A 21,780-nucleotide genomic window follows, 5' to 3' on the forward strand; every position below is an offset into this window, starting at 1 on the left:
TTACACTTCATAGCATTTATAAACTCCTCACTCATTCAATGCAAGCCAAAAATTAGAAATTTTAAATATTAATGTGATAGCTTAACTTTCTAAGAGTCTCTCCCTCGCATTAACTATCTGACAGTTTTGGAGCAAGACGCAGCCCGAGCCAGCAGAGCTTCCATTACACTGCTGGTGTTTCGGGACCACGGCACACGCTGTTCTGCCTTACAGTGATGCCTATTTCAGCTCATTTTCAGGAGCTTTTGTACAGTACAAGTCAGTCTCCTGTGCTTTACGCTGGCCTCTTCATTTCAGGACCTTGCATGTGAGGCTTTGTTAAATGGTTTTTAAAAACTACCTGTGGTAAAAGAAGAAAAGAAATGAAACCCCATACCATCCTTTTAATGTGGAAAATTATTTCTACTTCAGGATAGTTGTTTGATCCAGGAATTATTAAAACCCCAGCATACTCAAATGGCTTTCAGCCTTTTCAGAGCACGACTCGCCTCTCAGGCATACAGTGTCCATTTAAATTCCACTTCCAGTAACGCTGTACGTATTTATCATTCTGTTTGAGAGGAATCTACAATAAAATCTGTTTCGCTTTAAGAGAAAAAAGCATTTCTGTTCACACAAGGACTTACATTCAGGTTAACACCCTCCTGGCTTCCTCCAAATACCGTCAGCAGAGCTCTCCCTTCGAAGCTCAGGGACGCTACTGTCACAGCACAAACCCAGCTCTTCACTTGCTTTTGCTGGGTGAGGCATCACTTGGTTTTATGCCTCGTTTACAGCTGATTTTGATCCGTAAATAAGAAAAAGTCATTTTTTTCCTGACTGAAGCATTATGATTCACCAAGTTACAGTGGGAGGGGGAATTGCATTGGGTTTCCTGATTATCACAAGCTTATAAATGCACACCGGTGGATTTATCTCACCTACGTGTTTAGGCTCTCACGGAGTTCAGAGCTGTTTGAGCTCCTTGCTTGGAGGGAAGCAGGCACTACGTTGAAAAGAAGTGCTTTATCACGTCCTGATGTAAATGCCTGCATCACGTGGACAGGTGTCCCCTTAGAAAAGATGGGCTCTATTAGGAAAATGCGTTAGGATGAGACTAATCACACCTGAGGAGAGCCTGTTTCTCCACACAGGCTGTAAAAGGATTCACTGCACCTCTCAGTTTCAAATTTACAGCATTGGCATTTAGATACGAGTGGATTAAGCTCATCCTATATGTTGGATGAAGTAAAATAAGGTTTAAATTAATAGCATAACCTGTATATGCATTGTGCTCAGAGCCAGCCACTGCTGCCTGGCTGGAGCTGGCCTGTCTGAGCACGCTGCTTCAAATAATGAGAATTCCCTATGCTAGCACGACCGAACGAGAGCTAATGCACTGCCTCGTGCCTTTTGCTTCCCATTAGTAGGACACTTACTGAAGATTTCCTTCCTAGGGATTTCAGGTTAAAAACTGCTATATCTTTATTCTTGTCTCTAAGTGTTGCCTTCCTTCTACACAGTGAGCGGTTAGGCATTTAATCATGTCAACTTACATCTCACTGCATATACAGGAAATGTAGCAAAAAGCTCATTTAGGGCCAAGCAGCATGTGTGCAAGGACTGTCAGACCTAAGTCCCCTGTAAGTAGAGCACACTCACTTTCATCATTTTTGGTTCATTCCTTCCCTTTTTGGACCAAATTCTGGACATATTATGCAAACTGAAAGAGTAGATGCAAATTCCCTAGCGGCTATTAGTGTGTCTAGACTCATTCATTGACCTAGAAGATGTCTTAATTGCCTCTTTTCTATCTGATGGGAAAAATATGCTCTAATTTTTCCAGGCTGCAATCTTTTATAAGTTTTCTAACCGAAATTGAAACAACTGAATTTCATGGAAAAGCAGCTACATTCCATGTTCCTTGAGACCCAGGATGTGGAGCATTTATCACAGATTTAATTTGATCCACAGGAAACCTCTCTTCATTTAAATGTTTGGTTTCAGGATTTCAGATTTTTGTTGGCTCTTTGCTACTGGAAAAGGTAGTGGCTATATCTATGAATCTCACTAGTTTTTACAACATACTAATAAGCTAAATAGCATTATTTACAGGTATGTTTTTTAATCTGCATTTAACATTTTCACGGTCTTTATTTCAACAGTTTTTATGTTTTTTTGGAAAAGGATGTTTGATAATTTTCAGATGTGTCCAACTTTACAAATGTTATCTGCGACAAAACCAACTGCACTCTCACGCCCTGCCTGGACTAGAAATGACAACGTGAAAATAAAATGGAGCCAGAGACTGTGGTATAACTTCTGCTGGTATTGTTTTTCAAGGGGACAATTAACATATTTTCCTTCTGCATGGCTTGCCAAATGCCTAAACGTAGCCAGCCACCACATGGATTAACAATGTAGTTGTTAGATTAACTGGTACAGAATTTGAGTCTCAAGGTGAAAATCTGTGTTCACACACATCAGAGGTCTTCATTTGTAGCAAGGAACCTGACTCTCAAATGAAGCAACACATTCGGCAGATGCAACATTTTGTGATTTTAAGATTAAAAGAGCCTAAGAAGCTTTTGGACCACGCGTTGCATCAAATTTACACTGCTGCGTCAGTGAGCACTAAAAGCCAAAAAGTATTAGCAGATTTAAGTGAGGATGCATTTCACTGATTGCTTCCTGTTAATGAAATTTTGTTTTAATCATTTAAACTGTTAATGTATTGTTTGTATCAAGAACCTTATAAAAAATTATGGCATACACTGTATATCATGTGTCATTTACAAGATAGTTTTAGCTCTAGGGAATCTCCACAGTTTGAATAATAGGTTTTTATACAAAAGGGATCAGCAGTTTGTAATGTTAACTTCTTTTATTCCAATCCCCTCTCTGTGTAATGCCCAACAGAATCAGTAATTAAAGCTGCTTTTTAGAGGTCCCCCAGGTTTCCAAACCAAAGCAGAGCACAAGGACTTTACAACCACAGGGCCTGGGCAACACAGGCAAGAAGCACCCCGATCATCCAGGGTGGACAGACAGCTCACCTCGATTTAGGGTGGCTCACCTCGGTTTAGGGTGCAGCCATTCACAGCAGTTGGTGTTCTCCCTCTGTGCTTCCTCCGTGGGAGCACAGTGACTTTGCTGCCAGAATATTCGTCAGATCTTTGATCCACTGAAGACACTTTAGGATTTTATGATCCCGTTCTAGCACACATGCACACAGAATATGCAACAAAATATCCCAAATCCACATTATAACAGAAACTTGAAATAAGCCACACTACGTAGAACAGAATATTTGTTCCTTTGCTCCATACACATAACACATTTTTCCATCCTTTCAACTACTATTTTTATTCTGCTCAAAACAAGGCTGTCTTCAAGGACAACGCGTTCATTCAAAGTATGAACATCTCATTCACGGCCTTTGACAGCCTGAAAAAGAATTTTACTGCAGAACATACAGTTGGGTATTTTCCTCCACCAGACTCCCATCGTGAATAATACTCTTTCAGAGTAGTTTAAGTACTTTCCTGGAAAAGTATAATGACTACAATCCTTTGGCTCCTCATGCTTGTATTTTTCCCTTACCATGTTCTCAAGAATGTATTCATTTCTAAGGCAGAAAATCCTTTTTTTGGTGTGGCTGATCACAGCTCCTTTCACATCAGGGAATCCAGAGAAGGATTACACCAGAGGAGTCTCTCTCTTGGAGTGTATCTATACTGCTTGGGTAGTTTGCTAAGCTGCTGAACAGTGTCTGGCTTCCTAAACTAAATCCTAAAACTGTTAGGATAAACTCTGAACCAAACTTTGTGCTGTAACAATTAAATCCTAGAAATGAATCCAGGAAAATATAAATAGAAAAAGTCTGCATCTGAAACACAGGAAGGCTTCCCTGTGGTTTCCGAAGCAGTTGATGTGTACAGGTTTAATGTGCCAGCCCAGATCTTGTCACGCGAGAGGTCTCAGTAAGGAGCCTGCTGGCAGCTGCATCCCGCTGGGGTCTGACGGGGCACGGAGCTGGCGCCTGCTCCAGACGGGGACTGCGGGTGCTGCGGCTGGTATTTAGGTACCACACAGCAAAGATGTTCTCAAGGGATTCCGCTGAAACACATCAAGTGTCTCAGTACTGGTTTAAATAAGATTTTATTTTAAAATACTTAAAGCATTTGTACAGAACAACCATTGTGACAGCACACTTCATGAAAAAATACACGCAAAACAGACTTTTTTTTTTAATACGGTTATATGAATTGCTAATTTCGATTTGTCCCCTTTTTAACTTGACTCTGATTTCCAGTCGAGATTGTTAAATCAACATTTTGTATTACTGTAAGCACAGTACTGAACATTTTCTAGTAATAGACTTGTTCTAAACTTCGTTCTAGAGAGGCTATATTACAAATCTGAAACGACTGGAGTGGGAAGGAACTGAAGAATTCGATATTACTATTCCTTTCAAAGACTTTCTATTTTAAGAAATATTTTTGTTATTTGTGGTTGAATTACAAGTCCTTCACCATTATAAAGTATTCTGAATAACATTTTCTACCATAATTTTGACTGCCGGATAATGAAACCTTAATTAGGAATTCTGTATATTGAATTCTGTGCTCCACAGAAACTTCAAGTTTCAATTCTTAGGTGGAATTAGCTTCTTATTAGAAAAAGGGAGACACTAGCATAGAAATGAAAGGAAAATGATGAGTTTAATAAGAAAAGAAGGATCTGCAAAGAGATCAGAATAGCTGAAGGATTTTGGGGCTGGGATGTCTTTCAGCACTGGGGAGAAGAGGCTGAGATGACTCTTGCGATTTCTCCCCTTCAACAATACACAAACCACTTCAGTGATTCATACAGAACAGACCATCATTAATGGTCTTACTGAGGGAGATTAAGCATTTTCTTATACATTGCCACAAAGTCATCATTTTACGGTAGATGCTAATAAGGTATTTCTAAAATATAAGTGAATTTTGTTAGGTATGGGGATGAAACTACTTTCATTGCTCCGAACTGATGTTTCATAGCATTGCAGTAAGGAAAGACCCCACCGGCTTAACACTCACTTATTCCAGTGCAGAAGACTATGCATGCAGCTTTAATTTAATAACGGTTAAAGAACAAGCATTTGAAACAAGGACGTGAAGCAATGGCCACATTACGCTGAGCTGAGCAGACAGCTTCCAGCGGTGTGCCATTTTCATCAAGACTTCAGTCCCAGACGCGAAGCTGCTGTGACAGGTACGACCACGGAGGACAAATAAAAGCTTCTCGCACTGGAAGCCCCTTGTATGAAAAATGCCTTGAAGCAAATTGGAAGAACTAAATAAAATCAGCTTGTTTTCTTCAGCAATTCAGAATTTCAAACTTATACTAACGAGATACAAATGCCCTTTTCTATCATGCATATTATCACACTTTGCAGAAGTAACATTCAGGTGTTCTCAAATAGCAGAAGCACATTCTTGGATTAAAATCCTTCTTAAGTAGCCCCCCAGCAAACTTTGTCAGTTTTGTGTTTCTTGCGGACTACTTGGAAACAAATCACTTCAATTGCTACACATTTTTTCTCACTGTCACTACACACAAGCAAAATCGAAATGATGCAAGCTGACTGCATCGCTGCTTCTTCATCTTGAGGAACATGCTGATTTTGGTACTTTCATTTACTTCTGTGCTTTGCTCTCTGGCTGTATTGTGCTCTGCTTCCTCAGGCTATCAGTAATCCCATTATTGTTTCAAAAATAACAACAAAAAAAGAGGCATTTACTGTGGGTTTTGATGCAGTTATTGACAATAGGGTCCCAGGGGTGGTGATCATGTCTAACTTTTAAAATGAAATAATACTGGTGGAATGCAGCACACGGCAGTTCCAAGATGGATGCTATAATACCACATACTACCATAATAATTCTTACATTTTTTCTTTAATCATTTGATAATCTGTGTGCCGTCTTTCATCTTCATTTTTTTCTAAATATAGGTTGAGGCCTGCTGATACTGACTTTTAATACCTTTGGTGATCTGCTGGCTAACAGTACTGCATGGCTGTGTCATGGGGCAAGAAAAAGGCAAATTTATTTCTGACACTTGCAGAAATGCTTGAGTATGAATATGCAGTAGTTAAAATTGGAATCAAATTAATGCAAGTGTTTCTGAAAATGTAGAAGACCAAGTACAAATACTTAAATTCTTGCAGGAAGCTTTTTCTATCTTGGACTAAAAGCTTAAACACACGTTTTAGTATTAGATTATCCTAATTTAGGAAATATGTGGACATACGGTGAGATGCACCATTACATTGTAGTATCTGCGTGTTTCCCGAAGTACATTTAATTGAATGGTAACTTGCAAATGGTTTTTAAAAAAAATATTTGTTTCCTTACTGGAAATGCACATTTAAGAATTAAAGTATAATTCTAATGGCTTATTATTGAGTTGTAGAAGCTAACTTCAAGACTCTTAATGTTTCAGCTCAGCATTTCTAAGGACCCTTGTTTTCTTACTGTTTGTGCATTTACAGATTAATGTTTGAATCAAAGGCCCTCAGAAGTTGCTAGGTGACTGAACTGGAAAAGTCTAACCAAATAAGAAAAGCACTTCTTGAAGATGAACTGAAAAGGGAAGCAAACACTATTTGTTCACCTCATTGCTGCCTTAGCATGAATAAAGAGAGCTTCAGAATTAAACCAGAAGCATTTACTCAGAAAATAAATACCTTCTTTCTTCTTTTTTTTGGCATAGCCTTCGAACGACCTACTAAACAGCAAAGCATAGTATTATGAATTTGAGAACTTACACCTATGTAAGTTAGCTTATAAAAAGGAATTTCAAAATTACGCTGTTCTGAAAAACTCTCTTGCTGTTACTCTTCTACATATGACTTGAGTGCGAGTTCAAGCATACCATTTTTGGCACATATTTGCCTTTAAAATCCTGGCTAAACTGGGTTATTATGGAAATCGAGACAGACGCATTTGCAGAATATAGGTCTGAGAAACAAACCAGGGAGAAGTATCCGGAAAAATGTCATCCCTGGAAGGCCACCAGCAGCATTGCACACGAGCAGGGCAACCCCTGCCGTGTACCCACGCCAGCCTTAGTTAGCAGACTCATTAGAACACAGATGGACCAGAAGCATCAAGATAATTTCCAGGTCTTTCCGTGAGATGATGCACAAGCCACGTAATACACTGCTCTACCACGCCAGGGTACAGAACCCTGCAGGGGTAAAATAAAAATTGCAGCAACTTAGCTAGGAGTGCAGCTGTACATGCAGAACCAATGTTGCATGGTCCCTTACCTGTAAATTCCATCCATACAAGAAACACTTTTGGCCTGTTTCTAGGAAACTTTTGACCACAAATTTCTCACAAAAATATAAAAAATAGTCCAGGCAAAAAAATTTAGCTGTAGATAGACCTGAGACATGTTTATCTTGTTCTTAAAACATTAACATTTACAAAATGTTGTTAGATTAAAATGACATTTTTTATCCTTAAGATATTGTAATTTCAACCAAAGATGAGGTTCAAAAAACATGCTGACAATTTTTACTTACACTAAAACTTGAAACGCCATGAAATAATAAGAGTTTCCCCACAAGAATACGTTTCTAATGTTTGTGAAATTTAACCTTTTTTCCTGAATTGCCTTTGTTGTCATGCCATCCTTTGTTTCCAAGGTAGCAGGAGCAAACAGGAACGTGTACTGAGCCAGTCTTTGGTGTTTTGTATGGACTCACGTTATTCCTCTAACTTCAATCTGTTCTTTTGTGCAAAAATGCCAGAGCTGAGTTCATACAAAACCAGCACACAAGAGTCTCTTCAGATGGTAAGGGAGTTTATATCAGCCAGTCCTAGCTGATAGTTAAAACCAAAGTCAATGAATCAGAGAAATAAAACCGAAGTAGAAAGAGTCACAGAACCAATGGCTCAAAATTTATAGAGAATAACATTGTGGGAAGTTCCATATGGGAAAACACTCACATTCTTCAGCGTTCAGCTCCTTCAGTGGCGATGGCCCTATAAATGCAACTCACTGCACGAATCCCACCACTTCCGCCGATATCCCAAGACATTCGTCGTAACTGAATTCTCCTTACTGGCAGAATATGTGCTGATTCCTGCCAGCTTTGAACAACCAGCCCACTATCTCTACATATGACAAAGAAAACTGAGGCAAACATTCAAATCTGACAGCTTGTTGGAGAAGGGTAGAGGAAATCAATTAAAAGAGAGAGGCAAATATCTTCTCCTCCTCTTCTCCTATCATTCAGAAGATCCACACTGCACTGTACATTGCTGCAACAGCCACGTTGAGTCATCTGGCACTAAAAAGCAAGGCCAAAAGGTTACTGCAAACACCCCTCCTGACCCTGCCTCGATAGATGACTTTCAGCAAAAACAAAATGTTAATGCCGCACTAATTTGTGTGCCAACAGCACTGAGTTCTTTTGCAACTGGGACTTAGAAAATCTTCTGTAGAGAGGAAAGTAACTGGTTTGCAAGCATGGAGTAACTCAGTTTTACTCTGAGGTCCCTGTAGAAGTTTTAACTCATCCTGTAAAAAAAGCCTTCAAAAACTCTACAGCAAGCTAAGCAATGCGAAGACAGCACTAAGTACTTTATATTTTTGCATATAGACATTAGCCTTTCCACACGCTAAAAAAAAAAAGGCAAAATCAACACTCATTTAGCTTATCAGTTCTGAAACCAAAAAGAAAAGGCATGATCAGGAAGAGGAGGGAGGAGAAAAAACCGCTGACTTCTGCACACCACATTGATGAGGAAAACATTTCCCAATCCAGGCCTTCGTGCAGAACCATGGATGTGGTACATGGCACACTCTAGGAAGTGAGAGATACAACAGTATTTAATCCAAAGAGTCCTACATGGTACAATGTAATTTGATCAGTTTCTAGAAACCAAATTCTTCAGAAAAGGAAGCTTAAGAGCAGCTGAACGTCTTCTGCATTCCCGGGTCCAATTACAAAGCTGCCCTTCACTGCTTTTAAAACTCCTTTTCTCTGTTTGCCTAAATGAATTTCCTCTTTCCTGTGTCACGCCTCTTATATGGCACCATGTTCATCTTCCCTGCGACATCCCCTCTGTTGGGAAATAACTGCCTTTCCTCAGATTTCCATAGTGAACTGTCTCAGATACACTTCACTTTCAAAACAGAATTTCAGATGCTTCTCATCTCCTTTTTTTTCCCCTCTAATTAGTTATGTAACTGAATGTTTTTATTCATAAAGTTTTCCTGTAGTAATTTTTTTCCTCATTTAACTGTGAAAATAACTTGACATACAGCTTGAAAGACACCATGCAAAATCGAATTATCGTGTGTAATGAGTTATTGCCCTTGAATTTCATTAGATAGAAATGTTATTAAAGATAACTAAGTTTTCCATGCATGTTTAGTATTTACCTAATTTCATTGTAGATGTGGTTTTAAAGAATTATACAGACTGAAATGATAACCACAATACCACATTCAGTTTGTGTTGCCTCAGAAAACAGAATCAGTCAACACCAGACAAAGCTGATTCAGACGGAAGCAGAACGTTAATTTTGTGTCGCATTAATATGCGCAATCCCCAAAGCACTCGCTTTACTTAATATTAATTAGAAAACATTATGTAAGTCTGTTCAAAATATTCAAATCGAGTTTTGTTACATTTTTATTTAGAGCTAGAACATATGATCAGCTTAGCTTCACCAAACTACCTAATTAGCCATCTGCTTCTTGAAATTTTGTTAAATATGTATTATATAGTTTTAACAAAAGGGTATTTTATCATCTCATGTATTCTTCTCTAATCATACTGAAGTGCACGACCAATGAAGTCTTCTCTGTTATACAGAAACATACCCCAAAGAAAAGAGACTGCCCTGCTTGGATCCATCAAAGCCGAGGGACATGAACACAGCTATCGGGAAACCAGGTGAGAACACCTCAAACAACTTGCAGCAACTTTTTTGAAAGCCAGGAAGGAATATTAACCTGCTACAAAACAACAATAACACCACTGCAAAAACATACAAACAAAAAACACACAAAAAAACACCAAACACAAGCAGACAATCAAACGAAAAGAAAAAACACAACCCCCACACAAACCCAACCCATAGTCTTTTGCTCAATAAAAATGTCCATATGCCATGCTCTACTGCTCTCACTTAATCCTTCACTCCACGATGACACTCATCTGTTTATTTCTTCCAACTCTCCCCTCAATACATGAGGGCCTAGAGCACTCAGAACACCAAATTTTGCAAAACGTGTATTGCCAGAGGTTATGCATTAAAAATGACGAAGAGCAACAAGAGGTTACCTTGCCTCCTTCCCACAGGTTTTTAACGTAGTGTCGGACAGAGACCCTCTTACAGCTGTAGGCTCAAGACCTCACGCAGAACCAAGAAAGTCTTTCATGTGCTGGCACCACTTCCTCTGTCCATCCTGGGCTGACCAGAACCCAAAACACGTATAGCTGTTTAAGTATACAGCTGGTGGACAGAAAGGAATAACAAAGCGCTCTGGCTAAATTTCATCAAACAATTTAAGAATATAAGTAGCTTCTTCAACAGACACCTCCTTTTATTTTACAAGTAGCAATATTCTGAGGAGCAAAAGACTTACCTGAAAGCTGCACTTTCTCTTTCCTTTTTGCTGCTTTACTGATCTCTTTAACCAGCAAAGGACCGTGAGAGCTCAGCTAAACCAGCACAACAATCCTAATGCTATTAAGCAGGCAATCCAATTAAGCCATTTCCAAGTAGTGTTTGTCATTAAAGAGAGCTGTAAGTGAACAGCAAGCATGTCCATATCTGAAAATCAGTAATGTGAGTTGTCTAGAAACAATCCTGCCAAGGCTCGGAGCTCAATCTAATACGAACCAAGAGAATATAGTTTCAGGCCATTTGTATTTTTAATGTTGAGAAGCATTTGTACTCCAATCTAAATAACCTTTTTCTTGACTTATGCAAAACAGTTTGGTCACAAAATAGTAAAAAATGTTCTGACAAACAAGCACACAACTCGTCTTGCCAAAATCCTACTCGCATGGCAATGCCAAAGAACGTTACCCTCCAACGAGCCTCATTCCAAGTCCAACTCCAGTTACATTTCCAGTCCTTGCACAGAGCACCACAGTAGTTACTCTGGTCCTTAAGAACATTATCTCTCTCTGATAGTTTCAAAAACGAAACCAAAAGATGTAGGCTTTCTGAACTGCTAACCTTAAAGTGGACGGAACGCCTGTCTTTGCAGAGGACTGCAGAAGCCACACGCTTTGCATCTAGAGCTGCTAGCGCATAACAAAATGGAAAGGGAAGAACTGGAAGAAGAGGCATGCATGTGTGCAGAAAGTCACCTACTAAGCAATGGGATAACCATTTCTTCCCTGACAATCCTTTAAAGGTTGGCTTGAATGGACTAAAAAGCAATCTATCAGCAGCAAGTGTTAAGTATTCACAGATGGCTCATAGGATGGCTAATACATTCTTGCACATTTCATCTTCATGAAATTCAATTAAATATTAATATTAATTAATAAAGATTGATAACAATTACATCCCTATAAATATTTAATAAATGGATTGATAGGCCAGAATTTCCTGAACCGTGTTACACAAAATCGTACTGGACACAAGATTACTACTACCTTCCCCACACAGGGCCGGCAAACAATTGCTGCTCACCTACAACAACAAAAAAAGCTAGGAGTGGGAAAGACGATGACACTGCACTAAGAGTAACTGGAGTACTTTAGCTGAAAATCTGGCCATATAAGCATGTCATATCATGCACAATGGCAGTAAGAATGGCCATCAGCCATTTCACCGCACAGAATCATAGAACAGCTTGGGTTGGAAAGGACCTTAAAGATCTCCCAGTTCCAACCCCCTGCCATGGGCAGGGACAAAATGCTGTCTTGATTTTTAAGTCAGCTCAATACTTAAGGGTAATTTCTGCAGCTATACACGCATTTCTTTCCAAGAAAAATTTAGAGACTTAAAGAAAACAGGAGAGATGAACTTCATTCTCTTAAGGAAAGATTCTGGGTTATTTTTTATTTTAAAATAAATAAGCATAGTTATTTTTTAATATAAAGACAAAAAATACATACATCATCTTAAGTACCTCAAATCTAGAAAATAACAATTTAATTACTTATTTCTATTAATTTCAGCTGCAATGTATTGCTTCTGGTTTCTGTTCTCAAGAGAAGGAAGAAATGTGCATCTAGTTTCATGGAAAAAGTCATTTTGCAAATGCAATCTGTATTATTTCAGACATCAAAAATCCCAGCTGACATTACACAGTACGAAAGTCAGAGAAGAGTGGTAGCAATCCAGGTATTCAGAAAAGATACGAGAGGGGGGAGAACAAGTGAATTTATCAGAGTCTTGATGCGTTTCCAAGAAAGAAACACAAAGTTGATCTTGTGCTCACATCACATCTGAAAATTCTGCTGTTTCTCAGAAGCAAAGAAGATGACTGAGTATTGTTTTAGTCATAAGCCAGTATTTTCAGTGGATCCACCAAAGACAGTGTCTCAACTGAGCATTTTGGACCCAAATATTGAGCTGTGAGTCATCTGACTTACAAGGAGCTAGCTCCTTTGTCTTCTCTAACTCATGCACTGCATGAGAGAAATTGTAAAATCAAATGCAAGGACTGTTGCACCCTAGAATGGCAGAACTGAAATTCAGTGTATGAGCAAACAGCTAAAAGGGAATGCTTTTGTAACACACTACAAGAAATGCTGCATATAAAAGCACTTTTGAGAAATATGGCCGAGGCTGCAAAAGCAGCTTACAGAGTTTAGGCAGTCCGTACATACTCCCAGCCAAATGGCGGCCTGCTTCTCCGGCCAAGCTCAGCACACCAGCGATGGCATTTTAGGTTCAACTTCATGGAAAACACTGATAGTTACTGTAGAAAGAAACTCTACCAACACACTTCTTCATGGGTATAATATAGAAAGACTACAGATTTATGAAATCTGTTGCCTAAATTTTTCAGATAATGAAATTCTCAGGATAAACCAGAAGTTTATTTTTATACCAGTTCTGGCAATTTTTGTCAGTTTGCTTACATTACCTCCTAAAAATATTTTCTTCCATACGAAAAGCGTACATTTCTAGTTGGACCCCACTGATTAGTTTGCTAGAAACAAGCAACCAAAGGATAATAATGTTCTTCTCAACAGCCCAGTAAATCTCAGTCACTAGGCCAACATCAAAAAACCTCACCAACTCCTGATGTCCCCTGATACGAGCAAGACAACAAAAGCCCAGGGTGGCAGGGGCGACACATGGCCACATAGCTCAGAACAGTGTCACATCACTATTTAAGCTCAAAGAAAGTGACAGCTCAGAGGACACGCAAGACGCAGCTAACAGCCAGAAGAGTTTATAAGCAAACACACTACAACACTATTTAATCAAGCAGACCATTCCTGATTTCTACAAGAGCGCTACTGAAAAAAAAATCATTATTTAGCTCAGCAAAGAGCAATAAAATGGTAAAAATACTATCATTAAAAAAAAAAAAAAAGGAAAACATCAGGAAAAGTAAATAGAAAGAACACAAAAAAATCAAATTGACTTTATTGCCGGTTGCTTGATGATCTACCCAGAGCTGCAGAGGCGATAAAGATCCCAGCCACCCACCCGACCCTCCTCATGCAAACGATTTCCTCAGGACCAGGCCCTGGGTTTTTGCATAGCACCCGAGGCCATGAGCAGAGCACGGCCCTGAAGTACGTGAGCCTCCGCCACGTCACAGAGCAGCAGCACCGCACGGCTCACATCCTGGTGCCAGCACAGACGCCTGCGGTCAGCCCAGTTTGACTGAATGGGAAGCACTGGGACCAGAGCGGGTGGTGGCTGGCAGCCAAGCACATCAGGCAGCCTATGGTGCACACAAGCTGCAACTAGGGAAATTCCAAAAAAAAATTAGGAAAAAGACTTTCATGACAAGGGAGGTCAGCCTCTAGAACAAAAGGTCTGTGCTGGCCAGAGGAGGAGGAATCCCTGCCCCTGGGGATGTCCCAAACCCAAGGGCCATGCCCTGAGCAAGATGACCAAACTTCGAAGCTGGATCCAAGCCCGAGGACGGCCCTGCTTCGAGCAGGGGGCCACGAGAAAGGACTTGCAGAGGTCTCCTCCAGCTCCGCTCTTTCTGGGTGCCCTCTTTCTATCACAGTTTCATGGAAAAGTGAAAGCTGGGGGTGGGGGGGAACAGTTTACTCTCAAAATACTCCACAGCTTTAAAGTCAAGTGATTCAAAAGGTCAGATTATTAGTTGGGGAAAGGAAAGAAATGTCAAGTTCTACTTTCATTACCGCCCACTGTAACTGCGCAGTTGACTGATATTCACAAAGAATATGAAGACTCAGATAAAAGCTTCATCTTGAGCTGCTGCTGCCTGTACTACTTGCTTACCTATTAATTAGAGAAGATAGTAATAGCACAATAATACAGTTCGGTTGTATTCTTAGATCATTCACTGTCTCCCCCTTTTCCCTGTCTTTGAGAAAGGTACACATTACTAACCCATTTCTTGTAAAGCTCAGGGAAGCTGTGTTATCTCTGGAATTAGAACTGTTTGTTATTCCATTTCAAGCTGCAATACTGCATTTATTAAGCATTCAACTTTTTTTTTTTTAAATGCACTTACTATTAAACATATTACTGGCATTTATTACATTGCTGACGTACCACAGAACACCTAAAAACATCAGAAAATTGTTGCTTCGATAGCGCAGACAGATGATGCTGCTGCAGCTGGCTCCGGCTCCATGGGATGCCCCGAGCCTCGCGGGCACCCGCTGCACGTTGGCCTCAGCTCGGCCTTTTTAATTTCTGTTGCTAGTGAATACCAGGGTAACATGCCACCTGTAAGCCTCGGGATTAAGCTGCTATAAACCCATAAGCTGCTATAAACAGTCACACACTCAGCACATATAAGAACTGCCAAAACTTCACGGTAAAAATATCCCCGTAGCACGGTCGCTCCGGTTTGAGCAACCCAGAACGGCAATTTCTTTTGTGAGCGCTGACAAAACATGTCTGTGGAAGGCCACGGCAAAGATGCTGCAACATCAGCCATATGGCACCGGCCAGCTGAGGCATTTATTCTTGGACCACATCGATTTTTATGCATTAAAACAAATACTTGCCTAATATTCAGAAAAAATGTCAGCGCACGTTATTTCCTGTATTGCCGACACTTCAGCTAAGCAGGGCATGGCTTGAAGTAGTTTTCTAAGGCTGAAAGCACCATAATTGCACTGGGTGTTTTTTAACCATGTTTTACATTACCTTCACCACAACATTTACATTTAAGAGATGTTACAAGATGCAAATATATGCAGACATAATTCAGGCATAGCAAACTACAAAAACATTCATAAAACAGTAAAACTGCCTGGTGTACCCATAAGGGGATACAACATATTCTTGTCAAGAGAAGTAATTTAAAAACAAAGGAAAAAAACAGCAATTATTTTCTTTTAAAACAAATGCAAAAACTGCTTGCAATTAAACAATAATAACAAAAAAAGAGTGCACGAGAGTACTTTCTTGTACCTATGTCTTCAAAAAAAAGGTCTTAATTGTGCTATATAAAAACCGCATCAGGGCAAATTAATACATATGAATATTGTATATATTACTGTAATTATTTGTGGTGACTCTGCTAGGGAGGAGCCTGAGCGAAATACACCTTAGGATGTATTTAGGTGACTGCAGCTCACTTAACAATACCAAAGTTGCCTTTAAGCTACCACACTCAGGTAGCACAAATATTTTTTTCTGCAGGAGTGGGTAGCTCAGTGTAAGTTGCCACACGATGCATCTCCTGCAGTGCATAGAGGACTGTTGGCAATAATTACTCTCTCCAGTTCCTTGGAAGGACTGGACTTTTCCTGTGCAAATCCACTTGCTGGGTCACAGGCATCACGTCCAGTATCTTGCAGATTCGAGATCAGTACCAGCTATTCCGCAGCTCATCAGAGGCTGTGTAATCGGAATAAAACACACACCGGAGGTTCTGGAGGCAAAAAAGTAGCGAGCTAATTTAAAATGAGGCAGGACAGTGTCCCCTAAAGAGATTCTTCTTAAGAAAAAAAAAAAGTGATACAATGGAAGGCTGGGCATCATTTACAACACCCAATGCACCCTGCTATTACCTTGCCTTACTGAGAGGGGTTGGTGTCCTTAGGGCAGCCCCTTCCAGGCACTTGGGCTAGGCCTGAAGCTTTCACATGCAAATATTTTGAATTCTGTTACTTAAGATCTGTTCCAAACCACGAAGAACAGTTACTTTGGATACAATGCTTTCACTTCGTTTCAATGGCTTGAAAAAGCCAGCAGTATATTTTTCAAATTAAACAAGTATGGCGATAATCAAAAAACTGCCGAGTCCAAAGATACGTTCCTCTTCCTCAGAAAAGTCAAGCATCAGAAGAGAAATCTGCTCTGAGCTGTACATAACGCTGACTTTAAACAGGCAAGTCAAGTCTTAAACAATCAAATTCTCCAGTGAGTCAAGGAATAAATGACTGCCGAGTACTAAAAGCTTGTAAGTGCTGGTTTGGATGCGTTATCCTTGCTGACTGGTTGGTCAGTGGTTATTTCAAGCTCCAAAGGCCACACAACATGCACAGCTCGAAGCACGGGCCACATCGACTCTCCTGACCTCCCCAGCTCATGTCGCAGTGCTTGCCCATGGTACATTTTCTCACTTTAAAGCAAGTCTAGTTATTTTTCCTGGTTCATTTTTAAGCCGCTAACAAAATCATGAAAAAAAGTGAAGATCAATCAACACATCAGTATTCCATTGCACCGGCTTTGAAGTTTGAAGCACAAATGGTTCAAAACGTAGCAGCTCTTATTTTCTGTTTAACAAATAACGATTTCTCTCTGTGTCACTAATGGAGCTTGAAATTAAAATAGATTTTTAGCTGGGCTCCTGCTCACACACTGGTGCTGCCGGCAGCAGCAGCCCGGCCCGAGCTGCTCCCAAACTCACCCCGCGCACTCCCAGGAGACCCGCAAAGGGTCACAAAGTTTTAGGACCTAGGACCTTGCTCATTGGGCTTATAAATCGAAAATTAGGTCAAACTTGGACTCAAGCTATCTCAGCTACCGGAAGCAAAGGCTTAAAACTAATTAGAATTAAATCCTCGCGTAAGGTATTGTGCAGATGACCTAAGTGTGCTGTACACATTCAAACCCACCTGCGCAAGGAGAAAAGGAGCGTGTTTGTCACAACTCGAGCAACACTGCAGCTCTGCTACAAACATCAGCCAAGTCTGCTATTATTTTCAAGCAGCTTCAGGGCAGGTAGGTGAAAAGCATCAGCTTGCCTGGAGCTAACTGCACAAGGTGTACGACTTAAAACCAAAGCTGGGAAAACAGCCTGCACTGAGGCCGTTGAGTTGCCACCTCGCGAGACCTCGTCTCAGTGCAGACGACACGGGGCAGTTCCCTTCCCAACACCACATCAAGTGAGCACGTTAAAAACAGCACAAAGTTTGTTTCTGATGTACCCGGTGGGTGGGGGTGCATCACTATAAATGCAGAGTTCTTAAAAAAAATACATCCCTTGAAACAGGTAACGGAGGAAATATTTAAAGAAAACACAAAAATAAATAAGCTCTAGCAAACCGTTTAAATCCCATCTGTATTTTTAGCACAAAGAAGAGTCCTTAGACAACTGCTCTCCTCCCTCCCCCCACAGCTACCATTTAGGAACAAGAGCGCTTCCATCCCCATATCTAGGGAACGAGCTCTTTGGAATAAGAAAATGAAAGGACTGGAATAAATTCAGCAAGAAATCATCAAAGCAGAATAAAGGAGCAGGCTGTATCCTAATGAATATAAAGTGACTTCAAACATGGACTTTAAACACCTTCTGTGCATGGTTTTACAAGCTCAGGAGATGTATTTATGCCCAAAATTGTCCTTCTGCAACTTAAGGAAGGCATTTATTTTGCTTAGAAGACCTGAAGACATCAGTAAGGAGACTAATGTATGCAGCTTTCACCTGCCTACAAGGCTCTTAAATTCTCCAAATGAAAACCAGTGTAATTGCTCTAAAGCAGGTCTCTATAGCAAGACAGCAGTGAAAGGTTAAAAAGACCTAAGTGACAAAGGTTCATAAACACAGAACATACACAAGAACATTAAACACTCAAAAACCACATAGCTTGTCTGGCATTGCTGCTAGTGGCCTGATTTTAAGAATTTAATCCAGGACATGCCTCCTTTCTCAAAAAGAGGTTGATTAGGTTAATGCAAGGACAGCTACACAGCTGTGAAGAGTATATCCTTTGAAAGCATGTTACAAAATGAAACTGATTTCACATGGCCAACTATGTTACCAATAATATCTACCATTCTCCATCAAACTAAGCAGTTTATCATGGGATTACAAGAAGATTACTGAAATGCATCATATAAAAAACCCTACAAAACAGATTTTGACACAGCGACAGCATGTAAGGAGGAAAAAATACAAAATCTGGTAAAAAAAAGCTTAGAACCTTTCTACTCATACTTGGCTCTTTATATCATCATAGTTTTATATTTTCACCAACTTCTATACATTCTAATTAGGATTTTATTTTTTTAATTTTTATCTCATATTATCAGCATTCACTAGCTCAAGAAAAACTTATTAGCTGAATATAGCAAAATCCTACTTAATTGGGAACAGAGGATTGAGAAGAACCTCCAGGGTAATTGAATCCAGCTCCTTGCTGCTACTGGCAACCAGAACAAGATTCTTTCAGAAGGTCATCTCAAAAAAAAAAAAACTTGGTTTCTTGGTCTGCTAATCTCTTCGGAAAGCTATTCCAGGACAGCCTCCTTCTGCTAGGCAGAAAATCTGCAGTTTTCATCCTAAACCTATTAATGACAAACATACACTTATTTGTCCTCAGTTTAACACAGGATCACTGTCACAAATGATACGAGCACTTCTGAGATACAAAGGCCACTGAAGCATTTCATAAGAAGTGAAAAGGAAAATATGTACAGTATGATAGAGAGCGTTTTAGTGCTGAAATAACAGGCTGCATTTTAATGTACAACAGTAGTCTTCAGGTACTTCATGGAAAAAAAAAAAATATATATATATATATCTCTCTTCAGTATTTGTTGACTAATTCCAACAATTACAAAGTCGAACAACAACATCAGGAAACAGGCAGTACAGGGTAAAAGCAAGCTGTAGTACTGTAAGAAAGGTGTTTTGTTTCATTTTTTAAATTTCTGAAATTGTTGCTGAAAGGGAAGAAAAAGAGCATAAACTTTCATTTATAATAATAAGCTCTCCCTTTATTTTTTTTAAAGGATGGCAAAACCCACTGAAAAATCTAGAGCACATCGTCAGAGACTGAAGGTTTTGCAACAGCATCAAGGGGAGGCACAGTTCAGAACAGCCATAATTACAAAAAACCTTTATACTCATATGTAGAGAGCATTGCATAGACTGTTTTGTTGGAAAACTCCCCACTCAGTTAAGTCAACTACTACTTTGGCCACGCAGGTTCCTACAAAAACTATGAAATTACGCAGAACAGCCACATAATGGAAGTAGTCACAAACACAGGCACTTTCATCTCGTATTTAAATTCAAATTTTTTTAAATCCCCAAAATACCAGCACTCAGTTTCCCCTGTTTAAAACCGTGTGTTGAACACCGGTATGGACTTCCACTTATATTTAACAATGAAAACTACAAATAAAATAATTAAAGTTTTCTACTTTAACTGCGTTCTTCTTACATCATACATTTAAGGATATTAATAGAGGCCCTAAAAATACGCACCATACAGATCAGCCAGGAGAGATACCTAATACTCAACAAAATGCAGTCGAGGGGATGAGTACCACAGCTATTTTTAGCAAGAATAAGATTTTCTCATATAAAGTACTTAAGAGACTAACTAATTTTATGGGAAAATGAAAAAGCTGAAAACACAGAACACCAAAAATGTTGCAACTCATTGTCATCTGGGGATATACCTGATTTCCCTGGTGCATGGCTTTCAAGCAGGAGAACATTCTTTTTGGTATCCCTCATTTCAAAGTTTTCCTACGTTTTAATTGTGAAATCTATCACTTCTAGGGCGCCCAACAAAAGCAAAGAGAAGCAAAAATTACAGTAACAATTAAAAATAGGTGTGTATATATATATCAGCATAAATTTATCCATATTATCAAACTTTATACAAATATAAATAATGTGCATTTGTGAGACAAATAAATGCTATGTACTTATGTACCACAGGGTCAGAGACACTGGCTCATCACCAAAATCTAATACAAAGGAAATCTTCAGCTGTAAACCGTTTTAAGGCTTTGACGTTATTTAAAATTAAAACAAAGGATCAAGAACTAAACAGACGCATTTCAGATTAGGAACTACATTATTTGGGGGCAAATATAGAAGTTTCTTCTAATGTGACTTAAGCTTGATTAAATTATGATTTCAAATGAATATTATTTTATTCTAAGAGCTATAATTACACAATAACCTGAATATAAATGAGTTCTGTAAGCTTAAAAAATGATGAGAGCTGACAGCACTTAAACTCACCAATTGTCTTAAAAGTTAAATTGGTAAAACTGTTTCCTAGATTTGAAGACAGAATTAACAGCTTCAGCTGTGGAATATTCTACCTAAAAATAGAATATTAGCCAGTATAAATGGAGCATTCTGTAGCAAATTTCTGAGCCATTTTGCAGACAAACTGAGTTTCAACAATAATCTTATGGATTTAACTACCTTGCAACTAAATTCATGTAAACGAAGGTGACAAAAATAAATCACAGCACGAACAGACCATGGGAATTTTTCCACATACAAGACACTTATTAATTAGTAACACAAAGTGGTAATAATACAGAAATAAAAACTTATTTGCTCTATTCACGTCAGAACGTAATCACTGCATTTCTTTCAACTTCCTGAAATGATTCTTCCGAGATTGTCTTTTTTTGGCAAGTAAGCTCTTTTCACCCAACATCTTACATATGGTCACCACAAAGCAGGCCACAGCGTATAGCTTTTATTACCACCACTACTGAATTCAGAATAATAAATCTTTAATGCCATAGCACTCTTGGAGTAAGCTACTTGCAGGATAACTTACAAAAAGGAAAGAAAAAAAATTACATGAGAGCATTAAGTGCCAGTATTAAAACAACATATCACAGAGAATGCAGAGTCCAGTCAAAATTTGCAACAACCAACACCTCTGAGAGTGCTAACAGCAGTGAAACAAGGCGTCTTAAATCTTGTTTTTAATTTCTTCTACAATTTCATAAAAGGAACACCTAAGCCTGTAAAATAATCCACTGCTACTGCCAGGGAGGAAGAAGTCTGAGAGGACAGGGGCAGCTCACGCTCATCCAGCACGATCTGCACAGAAGCAAATGTGCCAAGTCCCAAGGAGAGATTATCTGGTACCAAGATGAGGCTGGCAGTATCAACAATCCTCAGTTAATTATTTCTAAAGAGTAATAATTAATGTCTGGGGGAGGTGGAGTGGTTGCTCCAGATCTTCCGAAGCAAGACATGCGAAGTCCTACCACTTCCAACAAGACGACACTTCCCTTGGCAGAGGTGTTCTGCAGGGAAAAGTGAGAAATTCCCCTCGCAAGCTAAAAATGGCATGGCTCTGAAATGCCAGTTCCCAAATGTTCTAAGTATTTTATTCAAATAGGAGAAACAAAATAGATTGCAGGTATAATAAGTATA

General features: G+C 39.3%; 1 protein-coding gene across 3 annotated transcripts in view; it reads right to left on the reverse strand.

The window, feature by feature from the left end:
- Positions 1 to 21,780, reverse strand: part of PRKCA (protein kinase C alpha) — a 150,449-nt gene that overhangs the window by 107,479 nt on the left and 21,190 nt on the right. The window contains exon 1 of one of the 3 annotated variants that reach the window (XM_066980340.1): positions 627 to 633. The exons of the other annotated variants lie outside the window; for them this stretch is intronic. The gene's annotated coding sequence lies outside the window, so the exon portion shown is untranslated. Of the gene's footprint in view, positions 1 to 626; positions 634 to 21,780 lie in introns of those variants that run through there. 3 annotated transcript variants of the gene reach the window in all.

Source organism: Anser cygnoides, chromosome 19, assembly GCF_040182565.1.
Source record: "Anser cygnoides isolate HZ-2024a breed goose chromosome 19, Taihu_goose_T2T_genome, whole genome shotgun sequence".
NCBI classification, from domain to species: Eukaryota; Metazoa; Chordata; class Aves; order Anseriformes; family Anatidae; genus Anser; species Anser cygnoides.